We start from the raw sequence: 25,567 nt of genomic DNA, 5'->3' as shown, positions 1-25,567 counted from the left end.
GTACCATCAAACATAGGATGATTCAAGTTGAGCGGGACCTCAGGACAACATTGAGTCCAACCTCTTGCTCTCACTTAACTGTTGTCAAATGTAGCTCTTCTTCCTGTGTTCCCACTGATTTCAATCAGCTCACAGTAAGCAGCTCACCAGGCATTTCTTGCCCTACTGGGAGCTGAAAAGCAAGACGATTTATTTCTATGTGAGCCAGGTTTTCTCACTAGGACCAGCACACATTGAGCACAGCTTTGTTACAGAGTTCTGAGAAGACAGTCCTCTTTTCCTGTTGCCGTCCAAAGCCAAGCAGAGTCCATTTAACTTAAAAACACCTAAAGGCCCTCTGTGAGCCATGACCTAGAAAACCCAAAGAAAGATTAAAAACAAAGAACACAGGCCGGGTTGTAGCCTGGCCTTGAAGGCAACTGAAAAGCAAAGAGAGTCCTTGGAGGAACATCTGTAGAAATACAGTGAACAAAAGTAAGGGCTAGCAATTTTCTTAGCATCTTTTCCAGATTCTGGACCATCTCTTTTTGTTAAAAGTGTACATTGCCCCAGTTTTTAAAAGAACACGAGAGAAAAAGTAGTCCCATGGTCTTAAATCACACAGCTGCCCTGCTCTGCTAGGCAAATCTGCCCACCATCCTTAACCATTCCAGTGTCAGGCACAGCATGTACCTCTGGCTATGGGTGCTGACAGCCAATGTTTAGGCTGTGTAGGTTGCCTCCATGGGCCCATATAGTCTGTACATACTGGGCCCAGGGAGCTCCTCAGCTGAGCAGCCTCTGGGGATCTTTCTCAAGGACTTAGAAATGGGGTTGTCCTTCCCGGGGTTGTCCCTCCCAGGGTTTATGGGTTGGGTGCTCAGAGTACTTCTTCTGAGGCTGGTTGCCCTTGCTTCTTACCTCCCTCAATGGGAGCTCTGGCACCACTAGCCTTCTGACAGCAGAGACACTGTAGTCAGGACATAATGGTGGCATACAACTTCACTCTCTTGCCCTTCTACTGCCTTTGATCCCTGCCCTCAATCTTTATGGATGCCATGGAGAAAGCACAGGATAAGGCTGTCGGTTCTTCCTGAGCAAGATGATGAGGTGCACTGTCCTCTGACTTGTGGAGTCAAACCTGTGGAGCAGACTTGTGGCAGATGTTGCTTCCATGTGGGCTCCCATTGTCACATGTGAACAGCAAGTTGTAAGCCGTGTCATGCTCCAGAGCCAGTTATCCTTTTAGGAATTCAGAGCTATGTCTAAGCCCAGGAATGTATCCAATAATTCCTCTGCCTCCTCTGCCTGTAGCTATTGTCTTTAAGGTATGTCCCATTGCCCTCATGGGAACTTTTACTGCCCTTGTTTGCCAAGGAATTAGCCAACCTGTGAAAAGGATCAAACAGCACGCTACTTCTGGTTCTCAGGTGATATTAGAGGAACTATTCTGTCCAGGATCAGTTTAAGGAGAAAATCACTGTGGAAGGACAGACCTCACCTTCACTGGGAGCAGAAGAGGTGATGGACTTAGGGGGTTACCTGCACTCCAGGGACTCTGCAGGAAGAGGGCACAGAACTGCTGAGCTGCAATGTGAGGGTGTGGCACTGTGGACAGTGCCAGGTGGTCAACTGGGACACGTGTTAGCAGCCCTGGTGTGTGCACACACGAGTGCCCAGTGCTTTGGGTGTGCCTTGGGGATGTTGTGGTGCCTGGTCACTCCCCGGTTCTTTCCTTGCACCCTTGTCTGTGGGTACCTGAGGAGTGCTGCAAGGACCACACAGGAGGATCACGTCTCCTGTGAGCAACTGTGACACTACCATGACCAGACAGAATAGACAAGAGCCACGTAGACTGCTCACGTACCATGGGTGAGGAAACCCCAAAGGAAGTAGCATTAGGCATCCAGTGACTCCATCTCTTCCTTCATGGCATTATTAACTCCAAAAAGCAGCACATCTGGGAGAAGGAGAAACCATTTTTAAGAGGAGATATGAAACTGAGGTCAATATAAAGTCCATGGCACTTTTCAAAGGAGCGAATGAATTGGCATATTTGGGTAACTAGATGTTGTTTGTCCAAGGGTTATTTAAAGTAAAGGAGGAGGCATAAAGGCACTTTAATGGCTGTGCATAAACTTGAGGTGTGTTTGTCTGTGTCTCTGTGTATGTGTGTGTAGCCTCAAGAAAAGCTGAAGTACGAAAATACTTTTTTTACACTACTGATGCAAGAAGAAACTTCCAATTTGTCTCTAAAGACTCAAAGTCATATCCCTATAGCTAGTTTTTGAAGCAAAGGAATTTGTATATTGCATCAGGCGGTGTTGTATTAGGAAATGTTTTTAACAGTGTTTAGTGATTGAAAGTAAGATACAATAGCTTTATGACAAAGAAGCTTATGATGAAGGTCCTTTGTAATAGCTTTTATATTACTGTAAATCATGATGCTTATGGTTTACTTTTTATTAATTCAAATGAAGTGCAAATCAAATGACAGCTGACAGCCTATCAACAGGTTAGTTTAAACAGCTGAATATTATTTTACTTTATATATATTTCTGCTTTTAACAGGATTTTTAATTTTAAATAGTTTTGAGGTTTTTATCCACGTAATATGGCTGGAAGGCTGCAAGATGAGAGCAATATTTAATTCATGCTTGTAAGAATGGGTATTTGGAACCCATTAGAAATTGACTTTTTGTTCTCCCTTTTAATTTTGATTCTTTCATCAGAGATGCCAAGACTAATGCTGTCATGACAGATGGGGAGAGCTCATAGAGACACTGTACAAAAATTACTGAAGCAATGTGTCATTACCATGTAGTACCTTCAAAATGTCACAATGAAAGTAAAATTCATTGTGGAACAGGGCTCTGCCTGCAGGGACAAGGTCTTGATTCCTCTCCTAGGTGCTGGACAATGTCACACCACTTTCATTTGCACCATAGAAAAAAGAAATATAAGTATGCTACACACCTATTCAAAATCACACAGCCACCCACTGAGAGAAAGAGAATCTGCTCCCGCTTGTCACCTACTTATTCTGGAAGTCATTTACCTACTTCAGTCATTCCAGATTGTTTCAACTCTTTTGTGTTTTATTTGGTAATATAGTTGAGCACAATAATGCCAATTACGTCAGTCTCATATTAGTTATTTACTTTAATAATCACACACTGTCAGTGGTGGTAATCTATGTTAAGTAGTTAATTTCTGCAAAAGGCATAGGGATGTAGCAAAACTCTACAGTGTGCAGAAAAGCTCCTAATTAATCCTAGCAGAAGAAATTAGGGACTCTTTAAAAAGTGTGTAGGTCAACAATTTTGGCTAGAGGAGTTAGCCATCACAGTAGAGTCCTGTAATGGCACAGCATAAAAACACATGCAGAGGTTATGCAAGCTGTGTTAAAACATTGCCTTCAGTTTCAAAGTAAAGCACCAGAAGTGACATCATTTTAAAGACGATACAATTCCACTCACAAACCAGAAGGTTACATTTCTTGTTCTACCTTTATCTTTTTCATTAATGGATTTCTGTAATGGTTTTGCTGTTGATGAATATTAAAATGTGTTTCTATGAGAAAGGACTATTTTGTTATGTTTGGCTCTCCAGCTATTCAGAACTTTGTTAACTGTGAGTAACCCACTAGAAAATGAATTTCCAGTAACTACTGATATGTTTAAAAATGAACAGGAGGGCCAAATTAAAAACCCCTGAGGTTGTTACCCAGACAGACAGGAGCAGTGCAATGTTTTGTGGCACGCATTGCCGCTAACCCTAGAGGTTCCTCCCTGGCTCTTGGGAAGTTCAGGCTCCCTGTCTACTTGGGCATGACCCAGAGCCACTGAATGGCAGAACTCTTGCTAACTACCAAAAGCTGGGTAAGAATTTGTCTGTCTTTTTGTTGAAATTGTGTGTGGGAATGAACACAGTGATGCTGAACGCAGTGGCGGTGCTGCTTTTCACAAGAAACTGGATGGAAACCACAAGCTTGTTTCACACAGCCCAGCAACAACCTTCCAATGTAAATAGCTATCAGTTGTTACTACTGCCAACTTAGAGCTAAATGACTTTGTATTCCATTACTAATCAACTGCCTTCCACCTCCCTCTCCATTGATGAATGATAGTGTACTTTATTCCTCAAAGACTGAGATACCCAAGAAATTCAGCCTTGGTGTGTTCACAGCCTCCACATCCAGACCTCAAGCCACCACTCTTGGTTAGGTGATGTGCAACATGCAAAAGACTTCTTATCTGCCAAAAAAGACATGGGAAAGGGTGTGTGGGGGAAGCAAAAACAGAAGAAAAAGGAGATCTAGATGACAGAAATAGAGTCCAAGAATCCTTCTTCCATATTTACAGTTGCTGAAGAAAAAAAAAAGTGTGAGAATGCCGATGTTGCCAAAAAAAAAAAAAAGGAAATAGCAAATAAATAGTACAGTCATCAAGTCCTTTGTAAACAAACTAATCGTCTGGAAGAACCAGAGACTTTTCTCCACATCAGCTGGTGCAAAGGAGCCAAAATGTGTCCCTAAGATATTTACTGTCCAATTTCTTTCCCCCATAGACTTCCATAAACACAATGACAACTCCAGAAGAACAATACAGCATCAAGATATTTCAATGACTGTGGAATAAAATCAATGTGAGGTGGTCAGTGGAATATTGTGTGGAGGCACTACGAAGATTACAGTGTTAAACTATAAAGGCTCAGTATTTCGTGGTGCTGAAGACTTTCTGAAAGCTGCAGTGTTTCAATTCCTAATGAAAACACATAGCATTACTGAGAACACCAAGTTCTCCTGGTGTAGTTGGTCACTCAAGGGAAAATAGAAGAAGTATCTGCTCCCTGATTATTCAGAAATTCTGCATTCTTTATTTTAGACACCAGAAAAGCTCTTTAGAGATAAGTAAGCTCTTGCACTCTGCCTGCTGTTGAAAGGCACACACATACCCTTGCATATCTCTACCATATTATTTGGTCATGGGAGAAAATGACCCCTCTTTGGAAATCTATTCAGCTGTCAAATCAACCCCTTTATCTGGTTTCATACTGTTAGCTGAGAAGACAAGGATCCCCCTATCAACCCAATTTGGTGTTAACTGATTTAGCTTTCATCAGAAGTTTTTTCCGAAGTCAGAAGAGACCCAAAAGCCAGATCTATGCGGGCTTTCCAAATGAGGTCCAAAAAACCTCACTTGGCAAAACACTTTTTGTAGGGATGTATTCAATGTGCAAAAATGTCCCCATAAGTGAAATGATACCATGAAGTGAAATGGTGGGTGCCAAATGAGTGGCCTGGACTATGTACACAAGGCAGGACAATTACAACTGTCTGTTCTGGATTTAAAACCTGCATTCCAGCCTTAACAGGATTTTTGGTGAAAGCAATAAAAAGAGCTATTAGCACATTCGTATTTATTTATCTGAGCCCTCAAAGTACTAATAGCCATAGGAAGAGTCACCTAGGTAAAAAGTACAATTTTCTTTTACTGAATTTGATTCCTAAATTAATTAAAAATACAGTACAGTGCTGCCTTAAATGTAGCTAAGGAATTGCTGCAGCTTTGACACTTAGATTCCAGTTGCAGATTTCAATAGCTGCTTCTTCCAGGAGCTGCCCTGGAGAAGTCACTAGCACCACTTGTGCAGTAAGGCATTACTAACCATGACTAAAGGTGCAAGGATCTGGGCTTAAGCTAACAGAAGTGATGATGTGTGAAAGGTTTCTGCTTCAGTTTGACATGGCGATACAAGGGACAGGCAGATTTGGGGACAGACCATCTTTATCTGTCTGGCAGTCTAGGGATTTAAGCTGTGTTTGTCACTCTGGCATTTCTGTGTGCTCAGACAGCTTCTGTAGGAAACATTCCCAATTATTTTCTTAAAGTGAGTTGGTCAGGGCTGGTTATTGCAGGCGGGACCCTTGGAAGAGCTTCATTTCTTTTCATTTATAGAGGAGAGACTTGAGGGGATCACAGAAAAGGGGATAAGAGAAAAGCGCAATTCTGATGTAGAAGCTAGTGCAGCTTCTCTGCTCTGGTGATCCCTAAAAGGAGCTGCACTCATTAGCCCCTGGACCCTCAAATGGAGCCACCCTGCCCATGAAGCTAAAAATGGTGTTCTATGAGGAACACCATTTAAAGAGATTTCCTTGGGTGCACAGCAACACCTTGCACCACCTTGTACATACAAAGGCAGGCTGCACCCCTCTCCTCCCAAGACATCCCTACCTCTCAGGCTGCCCCAGCTGCTAAGAGCCAGAGGGACTTGGCCCCTCACTGCCAAAACCCCGGTCTGATCCACAAGGAAAGGATTCCCATGTCTGCTTGACAAAGCAAATGCATGCCAGACATGTTGGAGCCACCTGGTTGGTCAGCACTCAGTTCAGCCGTACTGCTAGTGTGAAATCCTGATTTTTCACAATAAGAAAGAAATTTTACAATGCAAGTTTTATGTCAGGTTAAGGTTTGAACCTCTCAACCTTGACAGAGTCTCCGTAACATCCAATTTTTATGGGTACCTAAAGAGTCCTTCTGGAATATTAATGTTCTCTGTTTCTTTAGGTCTATGTTGCAGGTATCACAAACATATTTTTCTTGGTATTTGATGGCTGCTGCGTTTGCCAAGTACTCACATCAAATTTATGGAAAGCTCTTTCTGAGCAATATAAATGTGGGAAATCCCTTTTGATGAGACATGGTACTAATTGTGTTAGTGTCTAGATCTCCCTGCCCTTACACCAACAAGATATACTGCTTCAGTGTCTACAGTCTTATTACCATTTTCTTATTACCAGTCTTCTTAGGACTGAACAGGCAATTATTTCCTTGAGACCGCTTCTGTGTACTAAATTACATGGACTATCTCCAAAGAGGAATGACAACTCAGTAAGCTGGATGTAAGCTGGGTTACTTCTGTCCCCGACCCACAAACTGCTCTCACTAAACTTGCAGTAGTGTTGACAGACTCCAGAAATAGCCATGGACAGTGTTTTCTTACTAGAAGTCAGATCTGGGTCATATCAGTGGGGGAGGTGAATTAAAAATGACAAGGGGAGTTGTGCAGAGGGGTCCCATCTCTCGCTATGCACAGTTCTCAAAGGTGGTACTGCTCAGCATGCAGCCCCTCACAAACACATGATTGATCCCTTTTAAAGCTGGAACTAGGGGTGCCTGTTACCTTTTGTGCTTCCTGCCTCTCTAGTATTCCTCCTCACATTCCTTTGCTGCTAAATTACTTTCTCAATGTTTTCTTTTTCCCAACTCTTTCTTACGGCATTTATTTCATTTTAATGCAAGGGCACCGATCCTAGTTTATGTCATAATAGATGGACAACAATAATGCAATTTAACTAAAATAACATGCTAAACACTGGTACATGTTGACGGAGTCATGACGGATAAAATTTGGAGTGTTTTGGTGGTTTATATCTTCAAAGAAGAGCTGGCGAGTGTACAGAGTGACAAATGTATTTAAGAATCTATGCCATTCAAATGATACTACCACATGTCTGTTTGGGATTTTTCCCATCTAAATGTGGGAATATGGGCACAGATTCATTTGCATACTGTGTTCTTCTAACATAAAGTGTCAGCATCTCGGAGGGTGTGTCAGTGGCACCCGATGTCACCAGATACACATTGCAAAGGAGACAGCCGAAATAAGTGTACATTTTGTGTGCCAGGCAATCTTTATTTATTTATTTTATGCAAAAAGGAAGGGATCGTGCTCCAAACAGTCTCACTGGAAATTTATATCAGCATGAGAAAGAGAAAAATGTATCATTTGCATTTCAAGGCATTGCAAGTCCCTATCCTAGCTGAAGTCGTCGGCAATTACGATACAAAGAGACGAGATACTTATGTGAGCGACAATGATGTAAAAAACCACTAATTTACGTCATTTTAACTGCATTATTCTGCATTTACATCAGTTTCACTAGGACGGAAGCTGGCTCAGGGTCTTTACATAATCTATACATTTTGTGCCTTTTTCTCCTTTTATTTGTCACAATACACCACCTCCTTTGCTGATTATTTTTTATTTGTGGAATGTGTTCATATTCTCAAAGTCCATCTGCTAAAAGTATCCTATTTAAAAGAAGATGGCATCATTAGCTACCCTCTCTCGCTATAAAGAAAGGAGAGGTTCCCATATTTTTCCCCAGTTCAGTGGCTCAGTGGATGCACTAATCTTGCTGAACACTTCAGTTTAGATGGTATATCAATGAGGCATTCAAACAGAGCAGTTTATACACAAAAATTCTGTCTGCTTTGTAAAAGATTATCCTTTTATAAACACTCTGCGGAAAACATAAAAGCAAATAGGGGACAGCACATAGGACAGGAAAGATGTTAGAAGGGAGATTAATACTGAATGGGTCGAAATGAATGGTGCTTACCAAAACGAGGTCCAGATACTTTGGCTGCAGTGAAACATAAATAATGGGAATGACACATCGTTTATTCGGGATAATGAGTTGATCCGAAGTAGGGGCCTAGAACAAGAGATTAAAGATTAAATATCCATCTCCTGATGAATATCAGTAGCAAACTTTAACCTTTTCCTTCCAAAAGCACAATTTCTTTGAACAATGATGTCAGCACAACACAGTGAAGAAATGGGCTAAAGCAAACTTAAATCACGTTCTTATCTTATCCTGTAAGAAAGCACTGCTTCATATTTTAAGATAGAGGACTGCATTTTTATGTCCAAGCTTGTAACTCTTTCAGAATAATTACATGGGAACACAAAGATTTTGCTTGATGTTTTGTATTAGAAAAATCTAGCTTTAGCGTTTATTGCTTGCATTTTAGTTCTCTGCAATAATTGAAGAAAGAACATCCCCACCCTGAACATTCACTTGGGTGGAGAGATAATGACGAAAAGCAGCCTGCTGGAAAAGCACAGCATACCACATGCCGAATTAGAGTCTTGAATGCAAGGAGGACTTGGAAGACATCACAAGCTTTGGATCAGAAAGGGCTGGAAGTGTAGCGAAGGGGGGAAAGGCACAGAGAACTGGGGACAGCAGGCTGACTGTGCTGCAGTGCTGGCAACCCGTCCAAGCTGGTCAATTAGTGGTCCTTCTAGCTCAAGATGCTGTACTGCAACTGAGGCAGAAGACATAGGACAAGTGGGAATCTGGATAGCTGTGGCTTGCCCAGAACTTGGAACACAGCAGCTGCTGAATGCATGCAGCCAGCCAAGCCCCGCATTGTGGTTTTTGTTGCTGATGGCTGCCTCCTGAAAGAGGGATAAAACTGGGGACAGGGGGAGGAGGGAGGAGGGGCTGAGACTTTCAAATGACATTTAGAAAACTGCCAGGCTAGGAGGCAAGGGTGAGTTCAGCACGCTTTCACCTGCTCCGTGGAAAGGGTTCACAAGTGAAAGGAGTCTATGGTTTCGTTCTACTCTCTAGGGAATGTGCTGTCCCGGTGCCAAACCAGCATGCATGTATGGTTGGCAGTCTCTCCGCAGAAGAAGCCTAGGACTAGGAGCTGTGGAAAAGTATCCATTTTTACTTGGTAAATATTTGCATGCAAAACCAGATATTCCCATAGGTTTTTGTGAGGCTCTGTGAATTTGTTAAAAGGAAGGATTTTTGATTTGTGCTGGGGGAATGTGCATGCATGGGTGCACCGTTCCAGTGAGAACATGGTCCTGGGGGGTGAGCTCACTGAAATGGTGTCTTGAAGGACACTGAACACCTTTCTAGAGGGCAGGCCCCACATTTTTCAAAAATCTACATGTTGGCAACAGAATAAAAATATTACCATTTCAGATTGTCCCTTTTCACCATGAAAACAGACAAGACTTGCTGTGTTTCACTCTCCTCTTGGGTCAGAGACCTGAGTTCTCTCAGGCACCTTTCCTCTCGGGCTGTCCTGCAACAGCATCACTCCACTGCCCTCATTCTAAAATCTCTTGAAAACCTTCTGAAAAACCTCCTGAAACCTCCTGCTGCTGTATCACAGGTAATATGCAGAGAACAGCATCACAAGTTTCAGGAAGGCCAAATAAATGCAGGTGAAGGAAGAGGACTTGGGGTGCTGGACCAGCTGAGGAGGCAGAGCTGACAAATCAATCAGTAAGGGCATGAAAACAAGATATACGGCTGGTTATCATCATGGTCAGCCAGGAGCAGGCTCTGCAGCGTTTGGCTAGCCTAGGCGGTCCCATGTGGGAAAGCGGCTCAGTTTTTCCACCGCTGCTTGCAATGGCGAGGGGAAGGGGAGGTCCACCTCACTTGGTGCCAAAGCAGCAGCCTCTGCTCTGGGGAACCGAAGCGCTGCTCTCCAGGGACACAGACTGCTGTGCTTGGCTCAGCTGTCCTGCCCCTTTTCAGCACCCTGCACTGATTTCCAGCCAGACAGGCTTTTATCCTTGAGATATGAGCAGTGACTTTCCTTTTATTCAGAAAGAAGGAGCCATTTTCGAGCATTGTCGCAGCAATGATAATACAAATTACAAACAGCAGAACTGTGAAGGGATGCCAGAGCCCTGCTGCTGACTGATGCCTGACCTTAGGAAAGCCCACGTAACTGTGCCACACCACAGCGTGCTTGCCTGGGCAACAGGAATTGTCTTGCTGTAGGGCACACGGCATTACAGGAGTCACTGCCAGGGCCCCTGCTGCCATGTGTGCTCCTCCTCTCAGGGGCTCAACGAGCTCCGCACACAGCAAAAGACACTTCCTGTAAGGTCTGCAGGGGATATTTCAGGGACCCTGCAATGAAAGTTGTTGTAGATATACACACAACAACCTAAGCATGTTGTAGAGGAGAGTGCATGGCCTCAAAGACTCCCATCATGGCACAAAATGGCAGCCCCAAGGCTCCTGGTGGCCTGCGCTGCCCTCCCTTGGGGAGGGAAATGGTGGTCCTGGGCCTCCCTGCCCCACCTCACCTCACTGCTGAGGAGGAGGAGGAGCAGCTATTGACTGATGCCAGCACACAGGAATAGGCTCTTATATTTTGAAAATATTTGTGACTCAATTTAAAATTAGCCCTTGGTAACATGAAGGAGCAGGACAAGACAGAGAAAAGACTATTCCAGGAGTATTTGTCTGAATTCAGCGGGCAGAAGGGTGCTTTCCAGGGTTGCTTACAGTATGTACCTGTGAGCTAAAATCATAACAGTTTTTATTCACGGAGAACTCTCCATTTGAACATCTGAGTATGCAGAGGAATGAGGGGTTTGGGTTGTAAAATTACATTGGGCGTTTCCCTAGGCAAAATGTCCACTCAGGAAAGAAAGCACAAGTTCCCTGTGAAACTACTGTGGGAGGAACCAAAACTCAGGTGTTCACAGCCTGACCTGTGCAAGGGAACTACATTTTAAAACATCTGTGAATAAACCTGCGCAAACAGATATGAGTTTTCTCAGCAAACAGCCCCAGTGCCCGCATCCACTGTGTGGTTTGTCAGTCCAGTGCTCTCCTCCTCGCAGGAGGGGTTGACAGGTCAAGGCGCCGGTAACCACCCACCCACTCCCCTATAGCTGCCGTAAAGTACCCCAAGTACAGCACTTCCTGCCCTGGGTTCGCTGTGTAATCCATGGAGAAAAAATGGGGCACCATTCGCCTCATCCTAACAGCTGAGATGAATCCCACCAAAAAATGCCTGTCTCTCTTCTTTGGTTAGCTGGATCTCACCCATACAATATTTTATTAGTAGCATGTCATTAATGATGCAGGTATTGATATTGAACCTGTGTTTTTACAGGTGTAGCTGTTTTGCCAGATCCTCACATATTCTGATTCAAATTATTGTCTTTTTTTTTTATAGTGCAAGCCTTTGAGGAAACAGAAGTGTCTTTACATTGCCGATATGAGTTTATTAGATGTATGTTACCCCTTTAGCATCCATTAGGCTTGAATTGGGCAAAACTATCAGAAATGTAATTCTCTTCCATCATAGGGTGGAAAGCTTAGAGTCTCTCAGAGACCTTTGGACACTGAACCTGAACTGAAGTGTTACCCCAAGCAGTCACAGAACATGGGGACATTTACACTTGTACCTGGTTACAGATCTGAAATCTGGATTTAGGTCCGTTAACTAGAAGTACATCAGCAAACCTTACCTAGGCCATTCTAGGATGGAAATGTCCTGTCTGCATCTGGTCCAGTTCAGGGAGCAGGACTGAAGAGCACCTTGTGGCAACTTGATACTGGGGCAGCTTGCAAGGTCCTGAGGCGGGGTGGAGGGTTTGGTAGCCAGCAGCAGAGCACACCGGGCTGTAAAGGCAGGCTGCCCCTCTTTCTGCTCCAAGTAACAACCTGCCTGGCAAGTCCCTCCACATCAAAGGATTCTCCCAGAGGCCCTATGATGGTCATGGGGGGCCACAAGAGCAGCGTAAAGCTGCTTGAGGAGGGTTAGCACTGTGCTCCCATATGGTCTTGGATTGTACCTTTCCACAAACCAGCTGTACCTCTCAAATAAATACGTACCGGGCACAGCTCAGAAATGCATCTTTCTGGAGATTATTTCCATCTGCACATCACAAAGGATATGTTGATTTAGCTACACTCCTGAGATCAGAGTGGAAACACTGTATAGCCGGGAAGCAGACACATATGCTGCTTATCAATGCTATACATACGGTACAAAAGATACCAGTGTGGAGAGCAACCGGCTATATTTGCACCAGCACATGACCTGTTCTATAAGTCTCTAAAACAAAGGAAAAGGAAGTGCTGAATGCTACCGTTCCCGGGCAGTGGAAATGGCACGTCAGAAGCACACCGATCCCGGCTGAACTCACGGACATGCGGAATCTAAGTAGTTGACAATTGCTGTAGCTGTCAGGGATCGCCCCCCAAAGCCCATTTATTTCATTTATTTATTTGTATTCCTTGGAGTTGCAGAGAAATGCAGTAACTGACACAATGGGAAAGGATATGCCAGAAAATGTATCAAAGGGAGAAGTTGTGTCTCTTTCAGAGATCAGGGCAAAGTGGAATATGTCACCAGAACAAGGCGGTATTCTCCCTGCAAGGCTCTTTCACCCATCCGCAAGGAAGATGAGTTACCTGTTCCCCAAAATTCGTGACATCTGGGTTTGTAGAGAGTGACATAATTAAGCCTAAAAATTACAAAGCAAGAAAGTCAGTTTCCTAGATCATGCAGTGCCACTATATGACAGAAATGTACGTACCTCAAACTGGTTCAGGAACTATCAGTATAATGGTCATCTGTGGAGGCAGAGAGGTCACTCAGGCCTCTTGTAGCATTAATCCTTCCTGGTGTCTCTGGGAGAATCGAGAAAAGGGAACGTTACTAGAGGAAAATAAGCATGTACAGGAAAACCCTTGCACTTATTTCAGAGTTTTTATGGCTTTTTGTAGTTCTGCAGTTTACCACAAATTAGGCCACAATCAGCAGAAATGTCTCTGGGGGTGGGAGTAAAGGATTACCAAGCTCTGCTCTTTCCTTGCGTCCAATGACTTTTGTACCTCTCCTGAAGCTCCAGATCCCCTACCCTCACCACTGAGTCAGCAGGACTCATCACATGAGCAATCCTCAGCCACTTCAGTGCAAATCCTTGGGCTGAGTTTAAATGGTTGCTGAATAGTTTATGAAGTAAACTGTCCTTGCTGCAGAGCCCTTGCATTGAAGTCATCACACAATATGTACTACTGCTGTTATATGCATATCCACAGCAGATTTCTTTCCCTATACAAAATGATCAGAAGGTTGCAGCACCTCTCCTGTGAAGACAGGCTGAGAGATTTGGGGCTGTTCAGAGAAGAGAAGGTTCCAGGGAGACCTTATTGCAGCCTTTCAATACTTAAAGGGAGCTTATAAGAAAGATGGGGACAAACTTTTTGTCTGGGATTGTTGCAATAGGACAAGGGGTGATGGTTTTAAACTAAAAGATGGTAGATATGGACTAGATATAAAAAAGAAACTTTTTGTGATGAGGGTAGTGAAACACTGGAACAGGTTGCCCAGAGAGGTGGTAGATGCCCCATCCCTGGAAACATTGAAGGTCAAGTTGGATGAGGCTCTGAGCAACCTGATCTGGTTGGAGATGTCACTGCTCCTTGCAGGGGGGTTGGACTAGATAAGCCTCATTTTGATGGTATTTGGACAGGAGGTCAGTCAGCACACTCTCAAGAAATGAAGGCCAGGAATCACTGGCTCTGTCAAAAAAGATGGTGAAGTACCCTGAGCACCAAGATAGAACTTTGATCAAGGCACTCTTGTGTCTCCTTTACCAGTCTAATACCCTATGTAAATCAGAGAAGCATAAAAAAGAAATCTTTGATGGCTGCAAAATACAGTACCCTTCAAGTAAATTATCACCTGGCAATGCTCAGGTGAAGAAAGAAACAGACACTCCAAAACACACAGCCATCCTCTACAGTCAAAATGAGACTCCTTGCAAGTCCAAGATGGCTGAAATGAGACACAGTATATTGCCTGCTCACAGCAGAGAGATGACTGTGGATGCTTGACCTCAAAACTTCCACCTAACCCAGGTACAGATTAAGCTAACCTGGAAGAAAGGGATTAGTGAATCCCAAACCCACTGATGTTTCCTCAGCAGGGGGTTTGCTTGCTGTGCGGTAACTTGCCCTCCAGCAAGAGAGACTTCCTCCTGAGCAAGAGATGCAGAATCAGGCACAAAAAATAGCATAACTGCTTTTCCCTGGAAAATTCCACCCAACATCTGCATAGCAGCTGGATTTCCTGAGTCTATTATCTCATTTCATTGATCTGAATGGATTTTCTCTCAGAACAGTTGCAGATCTGTATATATCACTCACGGCTTGATTCACCATGATTTACCTGAATGAAATAATAATTAGCTAAACCGTCTTCCCTCCTCCCACCCCCAAATACTAATTGTAATTCATGACTGAAAAAAAGTGACACATGAATGGTTACTTTGGTCCAAAATGTTAAACAGTTCTAAAAATCCAAACCAACCCTAGTCACTTCACAGTTCAGAACACTACTAGGGAATAAGTTCTTCTTCAGTCTCCTGTTTATATAAGCAAAAATACAGGTGGGGCAGGGAATGGACTGAGAGCAGTCTGAGGAGAAGGACTTGGGAGGGCTGATGAATGAGAAGCTCAACATGAGCCAATAATATGTGCTTGCAATCGAGAAAGCCAACCGCATCCTGGGCTTTATCAAAAGAAGCATGGCCAGTAAGTCAAGGGAGGTGATTCTCCCCCTTTACTCTGCTCTGGTGAGACCCCACCTGCAGCACTGTGTCCAGCTCTGAAGCCCCCAACAGAAGAAAGACATGGACCTGTTGGAGTGAGTCTAGAGGAGGGCCACAAAGATGAACAGAGGGCTGGAGCACCTCTCCTACAAGGACAGGCTGAGATAGTTGGGGCTGTTCAGCCTGGAGAAGAGAAGGCTCCAGGGAGACCTTATTGCAGCCTTTCAGAATATAAAGGGGGCTTATAAGAAAGATGAGGACAAACTTTTTGTCTGGGCTTGTTGCGATAGGACAAGGGGTAATGGTTTTAAACTAAAAAAGGGCAGATCCAGGCTAGGTATAAGGAAGAAATTTTTTTACAATTAAGGTGGTGGAACACTGGAACAGGTTGCCCAGAGAGGTGGTGGATGCCCCATCCCTGGAAACATTCAAGGTCAGGTCGGACAGAGCTCTGAGCAACCTGATCTGGTTGGAGGTGTCCCTGCTGCTTGCAGGAGGGTTGAATTAGATGACCTTTAATGGTGCCTTCCAACCCAAACTATTCTATGATTCTTTCCATTACCAGAGCCTTAAATACATCTTTTTTTTTTTTCTACAGATTCAGCCAGAGAGATGTATCACTAAAACACTGGCCAAGCATGGACACTTTTACTCATCTTGGGCAGTTCCTTAATCCGAGAAAGGTCCCACAGCAGAAAGTATGACTTAGGTGTTTAGCATGAAGTAAAGACACCAGGCAGGCTCTGGCACCGTAAGTTTGCAGATTTTGATCTAAGATCCAGAGCGCCTTACAACAGGTTTTCCATCTCTGTAATTCAAAGGTCATAAATCGTTTTACCACAAAACACTTATGCCTCCTACTGAAATGCAAGTTCTCAGCAATGAAGTATTTTATATGAAGATTCAGAAGTACGAAGAACACATTCAAAGCATGTATATTTCCAAGAGGTAATTTTACAGGGTGTACCTCCTTACATGCTTAACGGTCACAGCTAGGTTTAGAATGAAACATCACATAATTTTTCTCTTCTTTTTTTTTTTTAACTTATTGCTGTTTATAACCCTGACACTCAGCAAACAAATTGAGCCATTCAATTCTGCATTTTCTAATGACGGCATCCTTTCTTCTTTCTTCCTATAACAAAAATGCTTTGAAGTCCTGTGCTGCTAGTTACAAGTATTCTGATATTTCCCCAGCAAGGATGTAATAGGAGCCAAAACAAGCCTCCAGGTGCCAATATTGCACCTGACAAATTAGGCACACGACTGGAAAAGGGTGGGCCCATCCTTCTGCTTAACATTCATTTCCTCTCATTTCCACATTAACAGGAAGTAGTTGAAATGGAAAAAAGGCTTTCCTTAAAGACCTGAGCTATCAAAAGGCCTGGAGCTGTTTCTCCTTGCAAACAAAAAACTTGGAAGCCAGCTACGTCCTATGATTTGGAGCTCATTTACAGTGACTTATTTAACCCCTACTGACGGCACGATGAACAGGATGTTATGATTTATTTAACACTAAAAGCGGGTGTGAGAACAAGGTGGATGGTGCCCTTAGACGTAGTCTTTTCATAATTTATTGCTCTAAGTGCTTAATTTTTCCTCAGGGAAGTCTTTGATAGTCGGCTGTTGCAGTGTGGTTAAGTGTGTGCATTAAGTTGTAAAGCTAAAATATTAATAATAAGACTAAAAATAATAACCGTAACAGAAGTTATTATTTCACATAATAATAACTTACAGATAATGCTCAGCTGGAACTCTGAAGTGATATCCCCACACCAACTGAACAGACTTGAGGACATTTAATGGGGCAACATAAAGAGCGTTGAATTTACCTTGTGAAGCCTTTAGCTGCACAATCTAGCCACAAACACAAAGCAAACTGACTCAAAAAAAAACCCTGCATGGCTCCTAGAAGGCCACTGGAGAACTGTAACAAAGCTGGCAAAAAAAAAAAACCAAAAAACCAACAACAACAAAAAACCAAACAACAAACTAAAATGACTAATATCTCCTACACTGGTACCACAGGGGACTGACCAAGAACAGACTCACAAAAAATGTTGTGTCTGACTGGCTTTAAAGTTGAACTGCTGCTTAATAATGTTGTAGCATGCCTCAGAGGGTTTATCTAAAAGCACCTTCCTTTGAATGGTCTGTAATCTTTATCTGGAATACAGCACCATCCCTTAGAAACCATTTTTATGTCAAAGTTACTCAGTGAAATAATGCATAGATCTTCTACCCTCTGGAGATCTGTGCTCAGCTCTGCTTCATGTCATTACATTGAAGGCCCTTGGTGACTCCAGCAAGCAAGATCTGTAGGAACGCTTGCACCTGTGGATAAAGGACTTCAACCTTGAATGATAAATACATATTTCTGGTTTGGTTTTGTTGTTTTTTTTTTCTCTTGGGCTTGCATGTGTGAGCGTAAGTTGTATTTTAATGTAGACAGGCAGGTAACACATTTCACTTTTAGGAGATGAAGTAACGATTTTAGCAAATTACATTCGTCTCTTTAATCTTATATTTCCATGCACACTGAGTTAAATGTTGTAAAACTATCAATTCTGTCAAAACCTAACAGAAAGAAAACAAGAAACCCTGCAATCTTAATGTCCAAACTGACTGGTGATTATCAGGAATTAAATGTGCAGGAATTCCAAATCTTTTCTGATCGGAGATGTCTAGATGACTTTTGTTTTTCCATAATTGTATGAGGTTCCTACATAGTATTTAAGAATCAATTATATTGCAATTGATGTAATTAACTCTAATAATCCAGTAAAAGTCAGTAGGAGGGCTATTCAACTCAATAGAAAAGAGGGACTATATTATGAAGGTGTTATTAGCCTATACAGATTTTTACTAGACATTTCCTTTTCTTACATAATAAATATACAGTGATGAGGAAGGCTGTCATTATAATTTAATGGGAACAATGGCTCATCACTTCCTTTCCTGTACAAGCCTTAACTAATTCTACATACGGTGTATAAGTAAAGTGAAGTTAAACGAATCTCACAAATCAGCTATTAATCATCCATCAATCATCTGTTGCTCCATGATTAAAATCTGTGTTGCTTTCAGAGCTGGGAAAGGTATTTGGAGAGTAGCAGGAGCTGCATGTACATCTTCCAATCCATTTATTCATGCACTGCCATTTTGCATTGCCAAGGGTACCTAATGAAACCAGTCCTGAAGTCAGAGAAAGTCTCCTGAGGAAAGTTCCAGCCCTTCCCAGGATAAAACAAAACTCTAATTTACATATTTATAGGCATTGCTCTGGCTTTAAGCATTGTCGCATATGAGAACCTCATTCATGCTTCTGAATTCAGTCAGACAACTCTTTTTGGGGAAAGAAAGCAACACTAGGAAGTCAGGGAAACTGAGGCAGTGCTCTGCCATATGCCACCCGAAGTGATGAAGAAAATTCCTCTGTCCAAGATCCTAATCTCTTCTCTTATGCTCTAAGCCTTTTACACTGCCCAGTGAGGCAAAAGGGAATTCTGCTTGAACATTGCTATTAAAATCGAGCTTTTTAGGAATTTCTGTCCTCACCTTCATCAAGCTGAGCATAAGCGTTATTAGATATAGAAGACTGCATTGATCTCATTAGCAGAAGTGCTTGTCTTGGCAGTAGATAAAGATCAGTTGTCTGTGTTACTGTTACTCGATGCAGCAGTTGCCTTCTGCGTGGTTGGCTATAGGAGATCCTCTTGTCTTGCACCTCAGCAGCCTCCATCCAGGTGGGTCCCCATGGCATCATTCAGGTCTCCCTCAAACACTGCAATGGACCTTTGTGGGGAGTTCTAAAACATACCCACATACACAGTGACTTGGTGATATACTGGCACCACTTTCCTCCGTAGAGCGAGGTGATCAAAATAGGAGAAGGCAAGGATTGATAGTGGTTTGGTTTTTTTTTTTTTTCTGGAGTTATTTAAAATAAAAAATAAATATTGAATGATCTGGATCCTCAGTGCAGTGTCACTGAATTTGTACAAAGAATGAGGCTGAGACTGAGGAGAGGGGATTTGTTTGTCTGCTGTTAAAATACTTTTAAATAGATCTTGGGAAGAGGGAACAATTTTTGAAAGCTCTTCCTATACACACCCCTCTCCATCTTTGTTCACATGTTCACACCGCTTCAGGTAAGACCTAGTGTGTGTACTCAAATAAAGAAAGAGAGAACTGCGACGTTGCAATAAATACAACATAGAGGAGTCCAGTAATCCTTTGTAACAATAGCGTTGATTTTTTTTTTTTTTTTTGTAAATCACAGCAGTAGGGCAAGTGCTCTACAGATATCAATAGTTGCACCAGAGCTGACCTATGTTGCACAGAATGAATGAGCTTTGACTATAGGAACACAGATAGGCAACCCTGCTGACTCCTGCTGAATAAACCTATTGTAAAGCTGGCAAGCAACATCCTTCCAGGGCTCTTGGACTTGTGGCTTCATCTAGTCTGGGACTCCCGAGAGCATTTTTTTCTTTAGAACAGCGTCACACTTTCCTATACTGCTAAACACAGACGACATTTCTGATGTTGGTATTGCAAGCTTCACTCACAGCATACGTGATTCAGTGGTGTTTGACAAAGCCTTTGCTCTAATTCAGAAGCCAATTCTATGATAACAAGGACATAGAGGGAAAAATCAGTGCTCCATGAGGCATTAAACCTCTTTTTTTCTTGTTGTGGGCCAAAGCAAAATGGCCACAGGTGACACACAGACCCACACACCAGTAATTAGTTCACCGCAGCAGGTATATCTCTCCACAAAAGTTGTATTTTGAAAATTAGATCTTCTCTTTTGGGAGAATCGCAATGCCTAACTTCTGGGCATGGGAAGTTAGGTTACGATGTGGTGTAAGCAGAATGCAAGGCTGCCTGCTGCAAACGCCTCCTGGGTCTGAGCTTTGCCACCCTACGCCATGCCAGCGCTACCTGAGAAGCACACGGGAGTTTTTCAGGTGTCTTTGGAACGACGAGCCCACGCAAGCAAGCTGTGCCAAAAATGATAGACTGAGAATTGTTAAAGTGCAGCAATTCAGCAGTCAAAACTTCCTTTATTTAAATCCCCAAACACCACTTAGTTCTATAATAATCTCAGTTCCTTCACGCTCCACGAGCTTGCCTTAAATTGTCTGGAGCAGCTCCTCAGCCAACATAGATAGTCCCAGCTCGCAGAAGGCAGTGGAACTGGGACGGTTCCTACCAGCTGCCGCTCTGCCCTGACTGCAATTGCATTTCACACACAAAAGATGACAATAATCTAAAAAACAAACAAAACAAAAAAACCCCACCCTCCTCTCAGTTTGAATTATCATCTGCAAGAAAAGATTCCAGTGTTCGGGCTTCCATGGAAAATCAATACAGTCTTATCTTTATTTTTTTACTTAAAATACTTGGGATGACAGTATTAGGTAGCACTGTGAAAAACAACTAAATATAGCAGTAGATCATGGTGGGTGTGAATGGAAAACAAAGGAGTCAGGAGCCGAGCTCCTGCTGCTGTTACGTCACTATAACACCCATAATTATGTTATTATGTACACTGCCCACTTCAACTATATCTGGACACCACTTAGGATGATAAAAATCTGATTAATAACACGATTTATAATCTTGGTTTCTTTGATGAGCATTAACTTCTATCTTTTATATTCTTTTTCAAACAGACAGGATATTTGTTTTGCCTCCCTTCTACAGGGAGTTTGGAAGAGTGGACATGTAAAAAAAAAATTTAAAAGGCTGATTTAAAATCTCGTCATTGCTGGACTAATCTTATCTTGTGTAAAATCATGCAAAGCACTTTTATAAGACTGCTGTGCATAAATTCTCCTTCTCACAAACATCCAAATTTATAAACACTGTAACCTCCACAGAGAAGTTCATCTGGACTTAGGGTATGCTTAGCTATACAACTGCTACTCCTTTTTGTTGTAAGCACCACAGATTTCAGACTTAAAATGTTCTTGTATGATGTCCCTTGGGGTAGGGTGGCTCAGGTGAGCGGTGCTTAACTGGGCTTGGCGAGACTTGGACCTCATGGATTTTGTGCTGGAGAAGGCAGGCAAGGATGCCTAGTGTCAGCGGTGGGGCGGCTGTCGCTGCTTCCCAGCACCAGACAGTATTGTGTAGCACCTCAGGTGCTTCTTGCGACAGCCCCATCACACCCTCTTTCGCTGTTTGTGCCCAAAAAAAAGCAGTACTGCAAATTTCTACAAATACAATAATGTTTGGACAAAGTGAAGTAGTTTAAAGGTCCTGAGCATTAAAAAAAATAATAATGTAGAAAGTGCATGGGGAAAAAAAAAATCTAGAAAGTGCATGGGGAAAAAAACAGAACTGGCAAAAAAAAAATGTATGAAAAACAGTGTTGTCCAATGAAAGAAGTTTTTTTTTTTTCCTTTAGTTAAATGAATATTGAAAAAACATATATCTTATTATGTCTTCAGCCCCCGAGGTTATCCTAGCTGTTTTGTTTCACAATTCACCAGGAAAAACCCTCAAGATATTTCTAAGATAACTGTTAAACGCCTGACTTCCATCTACAATAGAGGAAATCTGTATTGCCAACAGCTTGTTCTCAGAATTCCACCTTAAAACAGTTTTAGTACCACCAGACCAGAAGGGTTTGATGCCAAAGAGCTGTTCTGTCCTATTGAAAGCAGAGAATGGCTTCCTCTGCAATATGTACAAAGAGCAAGGAAATTTACTCAATTAATGTGAAACACAAAATGGCATCTGCCATCTGGAGATGCACACAAAAGCCATGGGCAGTCAAACACTTCTTAAGACTTTGGCATGTAAAATTAACATATTTTAAGACTTAAAGGGACATGTGAACTCCTAGTATGTGACGATTTCATTTTTCTCACGGCAAAATAAAATACATAATAGAATATTTCCAGTATAATGTCCCAGAATCAGTAGTGCTAACCACCTACAAAAATTCACCTGTGACATCAAGACTACCATTTATATACCGTCAGATGGGAATTGAGTGGTTATTTATTTAAATATGCATTTTCAAACAATGGACAGAAATACGCTCTTACTAAACTTTACAACTACATTGAAGTGTGCTTTCCTACTGAGACTGGTGTAAAAATCTTGTTGTTTCTTCTTGTGTGTGACACTGTGCAACCACTCAGGATTTCTTTTTCATTGCAAAAACAGAGTGATGCTGACTAGTCAAGTTTAGTGCAGATTCAAAGCGTATAGAAAGGGCTCCCTTTACTCCCAGTATTTAAAATTATTATTTTCTTGCATAAAATGAAGAAAGTTCAACTCCAGTGTCTGTTCCCTTTTGTGTATTAAAAAACCCATACTGCTTTAAAAAAACCATGACATATGGTATCTAAGTGGTCACCCCCATAAATTATTCAACCTCTGCTCACTCCACAAACGTAAATCTAACAAAATGCAAAACCTGAGGCCTCACTGCCAAACCCATAGTCACATATCCTCAGCGATGTCTTCGGCACACATTCAGCCACACAGATCCGGTGACTGCATCCAAAATTTTCATCCAGACATCCCCTGTGATACACACATTTACCTGCTTTTCACTCTACCTGCATCCTCCACTTTGACACTCCCCAGGATCACCTGAGCTGAGCCCCTCAATGTTTTACGGTGAGTCCCTCTTTCACCCTGCCTGTTAGGTGAGAACACAGCACTGGTTTCACAAACCCTGCCTTGTGCATTGTGCTGGAGAAAGTGACAAAAGCAGAGGAGAGAGGGGAAATCAAATCCGTTCTCGCTTAAGACAGCGTGTGTGGTTCAGCAGCGAGCCCCTGCGCGATGCTGCTCAGGACGATTGGGATGCATGCACAAATCTGCCACATTTGTTTTGCAAAAGCAACCTTAACTCAGGCACCCCACAACTTGGTGGTGATTGTCCTAACTTTCTTTTAGTGGATGCTCTTTTTTTTTTTTCAGGCACTGAAGTGAACATTTGAGGGTACAGGAGAAAGTTGCTTCACAGAGGAATTCAGAGCCAGGGACACCAAATCTGCAAGTACTTACTCCTGTGAATTACGATAATGTAGCCAGTACAATACAATGAGCCTATACACATTGCATGCATTTATTCAGATGTGTAGGAAAAAGGCAGCAATAAGCTTAGCAGAGTTGGAGTATTAAGGAAGGACTTAGATGAAACAACTTCTTAAACAGTGACCCAGTCACCTGCTTTGCAAGTTTCCAGTTTGATTATATTGATAAATTTTGGTTTTTAAGAATTAGTTTTACTGATTAATTCTTTAATTAAAGCACTCTTAAAGGTAAAAATCCATAGTAGGAAGCAAAAGATGCAAAAGTCATCATTCCAGTATCAACATTCACATAGCTTATACATTTTGTCCTGCATTTTATAGCAAAAAAAAAAAAAAAGTACAGCAAACTCTACACTCATCCAGAAGAAAGGGGCTGAAAAATGCACTCAAGCATCATTTAAATTTTATTTACCCGTTTGTCGATTTGTGCTTTCATTTGTGAGTGTGTGTGCGAGAGGAGAAACAGAGACAGACAGAGGGAAGAAAATGACTCATGCCTGACAACGTTACCATGTAAATGGTCATAGTTGTGGGCTTCCCTGGGGGAATTTGTAATACCACAGCAAAAATCTAGCTAGCCTGCAATTACCGTGCCGGCAGCGAGTCCCTCCAGCACGAGCCATAATGTCTGGCTACGGCTGGTGGGATTGCTTTGGCTGTGCCCTGCACTGGGAGCGTCCCAGGCTCCAGGGACCGGGTGGCTAGCAGGGGGCAAAGCTGATGGGACAGCCCCACACCTTCAGGCAAGCAGAGCTCTCCCAAAAACTGCTTCCCACAGAGCGATGTGAAAGAGAATGTGCAGAGACCAGAGCTGGTGTCCAAAGCCATCAGCCCAGAATCTTTCAAAAATCACTGAAAAAATAAGTACCTTTAAAATACTGTCTATGAGGCTATCATGCACATACGTGTACTCTTGCTGTATGATCCCCAGCTGTCCCCTCCTATGGCAGAATCCTATCTTGCAAAAGAAGCCATCACCCTCACTGATGTGAAGGACTCTGTGTTAAAAATAAAAATATGGGCCTCAGCAAAAAAGAGAAGGGTTCCCGGGTGAGGAGCGTGAACCCATGCCAGTGACAGACTTGAAGTGCAACATGACGGAGATGCTGCTGTAACCGGACAGTTGAGGGATGAGCTGGGGTTTCCAGGCATGTCACGAAGATGACATCCCACAGCTTCAGGGGCCAGGGCCGCTGAACCTGCTGCCGGCCAATCCTTGGAGTGTCACTTACATGAGCTCCAAAGTAATCTTCTGGCCCACCCTTCAGGAAAAAGATAAGATGTCATGATCAGCTAATAGGAAGTGACAAGAAGAGATAAAATGGATGGGGAGGGAAGGTTTTGGATTGAAAAGGCATTATTCTTTCCTCTGGTGCCAACCCTGCTAACTATAGGGCTGAGTTAATTAAGGGGCTATTTGAGCACTTTCATCCATTTTAGCATATAGTATTAATTTTTCTACAGATACATATAACACAATTAACCTGTAGCTTTTTAAACAATCATACATGGCAATCTCTTCAATCTGGTGGGGAAAACATTGCAGTTTTACAGAAAAAAAAAAAAAGGATTTAATTAGGGAAAAAGATTGTGAAGAGTCTTTGTTCATCTACTCTTCCAGCCATTGCCTTCCATATGGCACGGGAACCCATTACCAAGACATCTGAGCATCTTCACAAAAAAAAAAAAAAACAAAAAAAAACCACACCACAAAAAACCCCAAACCAACAGGAAGATATCAAGTTTCTGGCTTTCCTCCCTCCTCAGGGTAGAAAATCCTATCTGTCAGACTTCGCTCGCTTGCAATTAAGAAATCTGCTTCAGTCCCTAATGAAATGCTAGCATGTCCCACTGAGCACAGAGTGAGAGGTTCAGGCTGGAAAACGCTTGGGAAGTTTCTCCCTAAGTGCCGTCCCAATGGCACCTCTAACTGGGGGGGAGGACTGTGCCCCCTGCAACCAGCCCGCTGCACACGCACAAAGCCCCGGGTGCTCGGTCGGCTCCGCAAACTTCAACAAAAACCTAATCAGAAGTGCCAGGCTTTTAAGATCATAGCCCTGCCGTGATGCTAATCAGTTCGGTGGGGGAAGAAGCGTCTCTGGTGGGTACAAAGCCCAGGACAAGGGGTTGCAATCTCTGCGCGGCAGCCGTACGAATGACAAATAACAGCAGCGAACCGCTGCCTTTGGTGGAGAGCTGAGCGTGTACTACGGACACAAAAAGGCTCCCTTTACATTGTAAAGAATTTGGAGCTTAACTGAGCCACAACACGTTTTGAAGCTTTTGCCAAAAAGTACAAAAACCTGTAGTCAGTGTAGCTAAGCATTTGATAACAAGCG

The 25,567-nt window shown here is 42.7% G+C and overlaps 1 long non-coding RNA gene across 1 annotated transcript in view; it reads right to left on the bottom strand.

Annotated features, from left to right (window-relative positions):
• Positions 1-1,695: 1,695 nt before the first annotated feature.
• Positions 1,696-25,567, bottom strand: part of LOC147601318 (uncharacterized) — a 36,232-nt gene continuing 12,360 nt past the window's right edge. Inside the window, exons 2-5 of the long non-coding RNA XR_015258254.1 lie at positions 13,144-13,237; positions 8,387-8,482; positions 1,847-1,939; positions 1,696-1,747 (exon numbers count right to left, since the gene is read on the bottom strand). This is a non-coding gene — a long non-coding RNA (uncharacterized LOC147601318). The remainder of the gene's footprint in view (positions 1,748-1,846; positions 1,940-8,386; positions 8,483-13,143; positions 13,238-25,567) is intronic.

The sequence above is a fragment of the Chlamydotis macqueenii genome, chromosome 3, assembly GCF_036417535.1.
Source record: "Chlamydotis macqueenii isolate bChlMac1 chromosome 3, bChlMac1.mat, whole genome shotgun sequence".
Classification (NCBI taxonomy): Eukaryota; Metazoa; Chordata; class Aves; order Otidiformes; family Otididae; genus Chlamydotis; species Chlamydotis macqueenii.
Note: the sequence above shows the minus strand (reverse complement) of the source record. Positions and strands in the feature narration are given on the sequence as shown.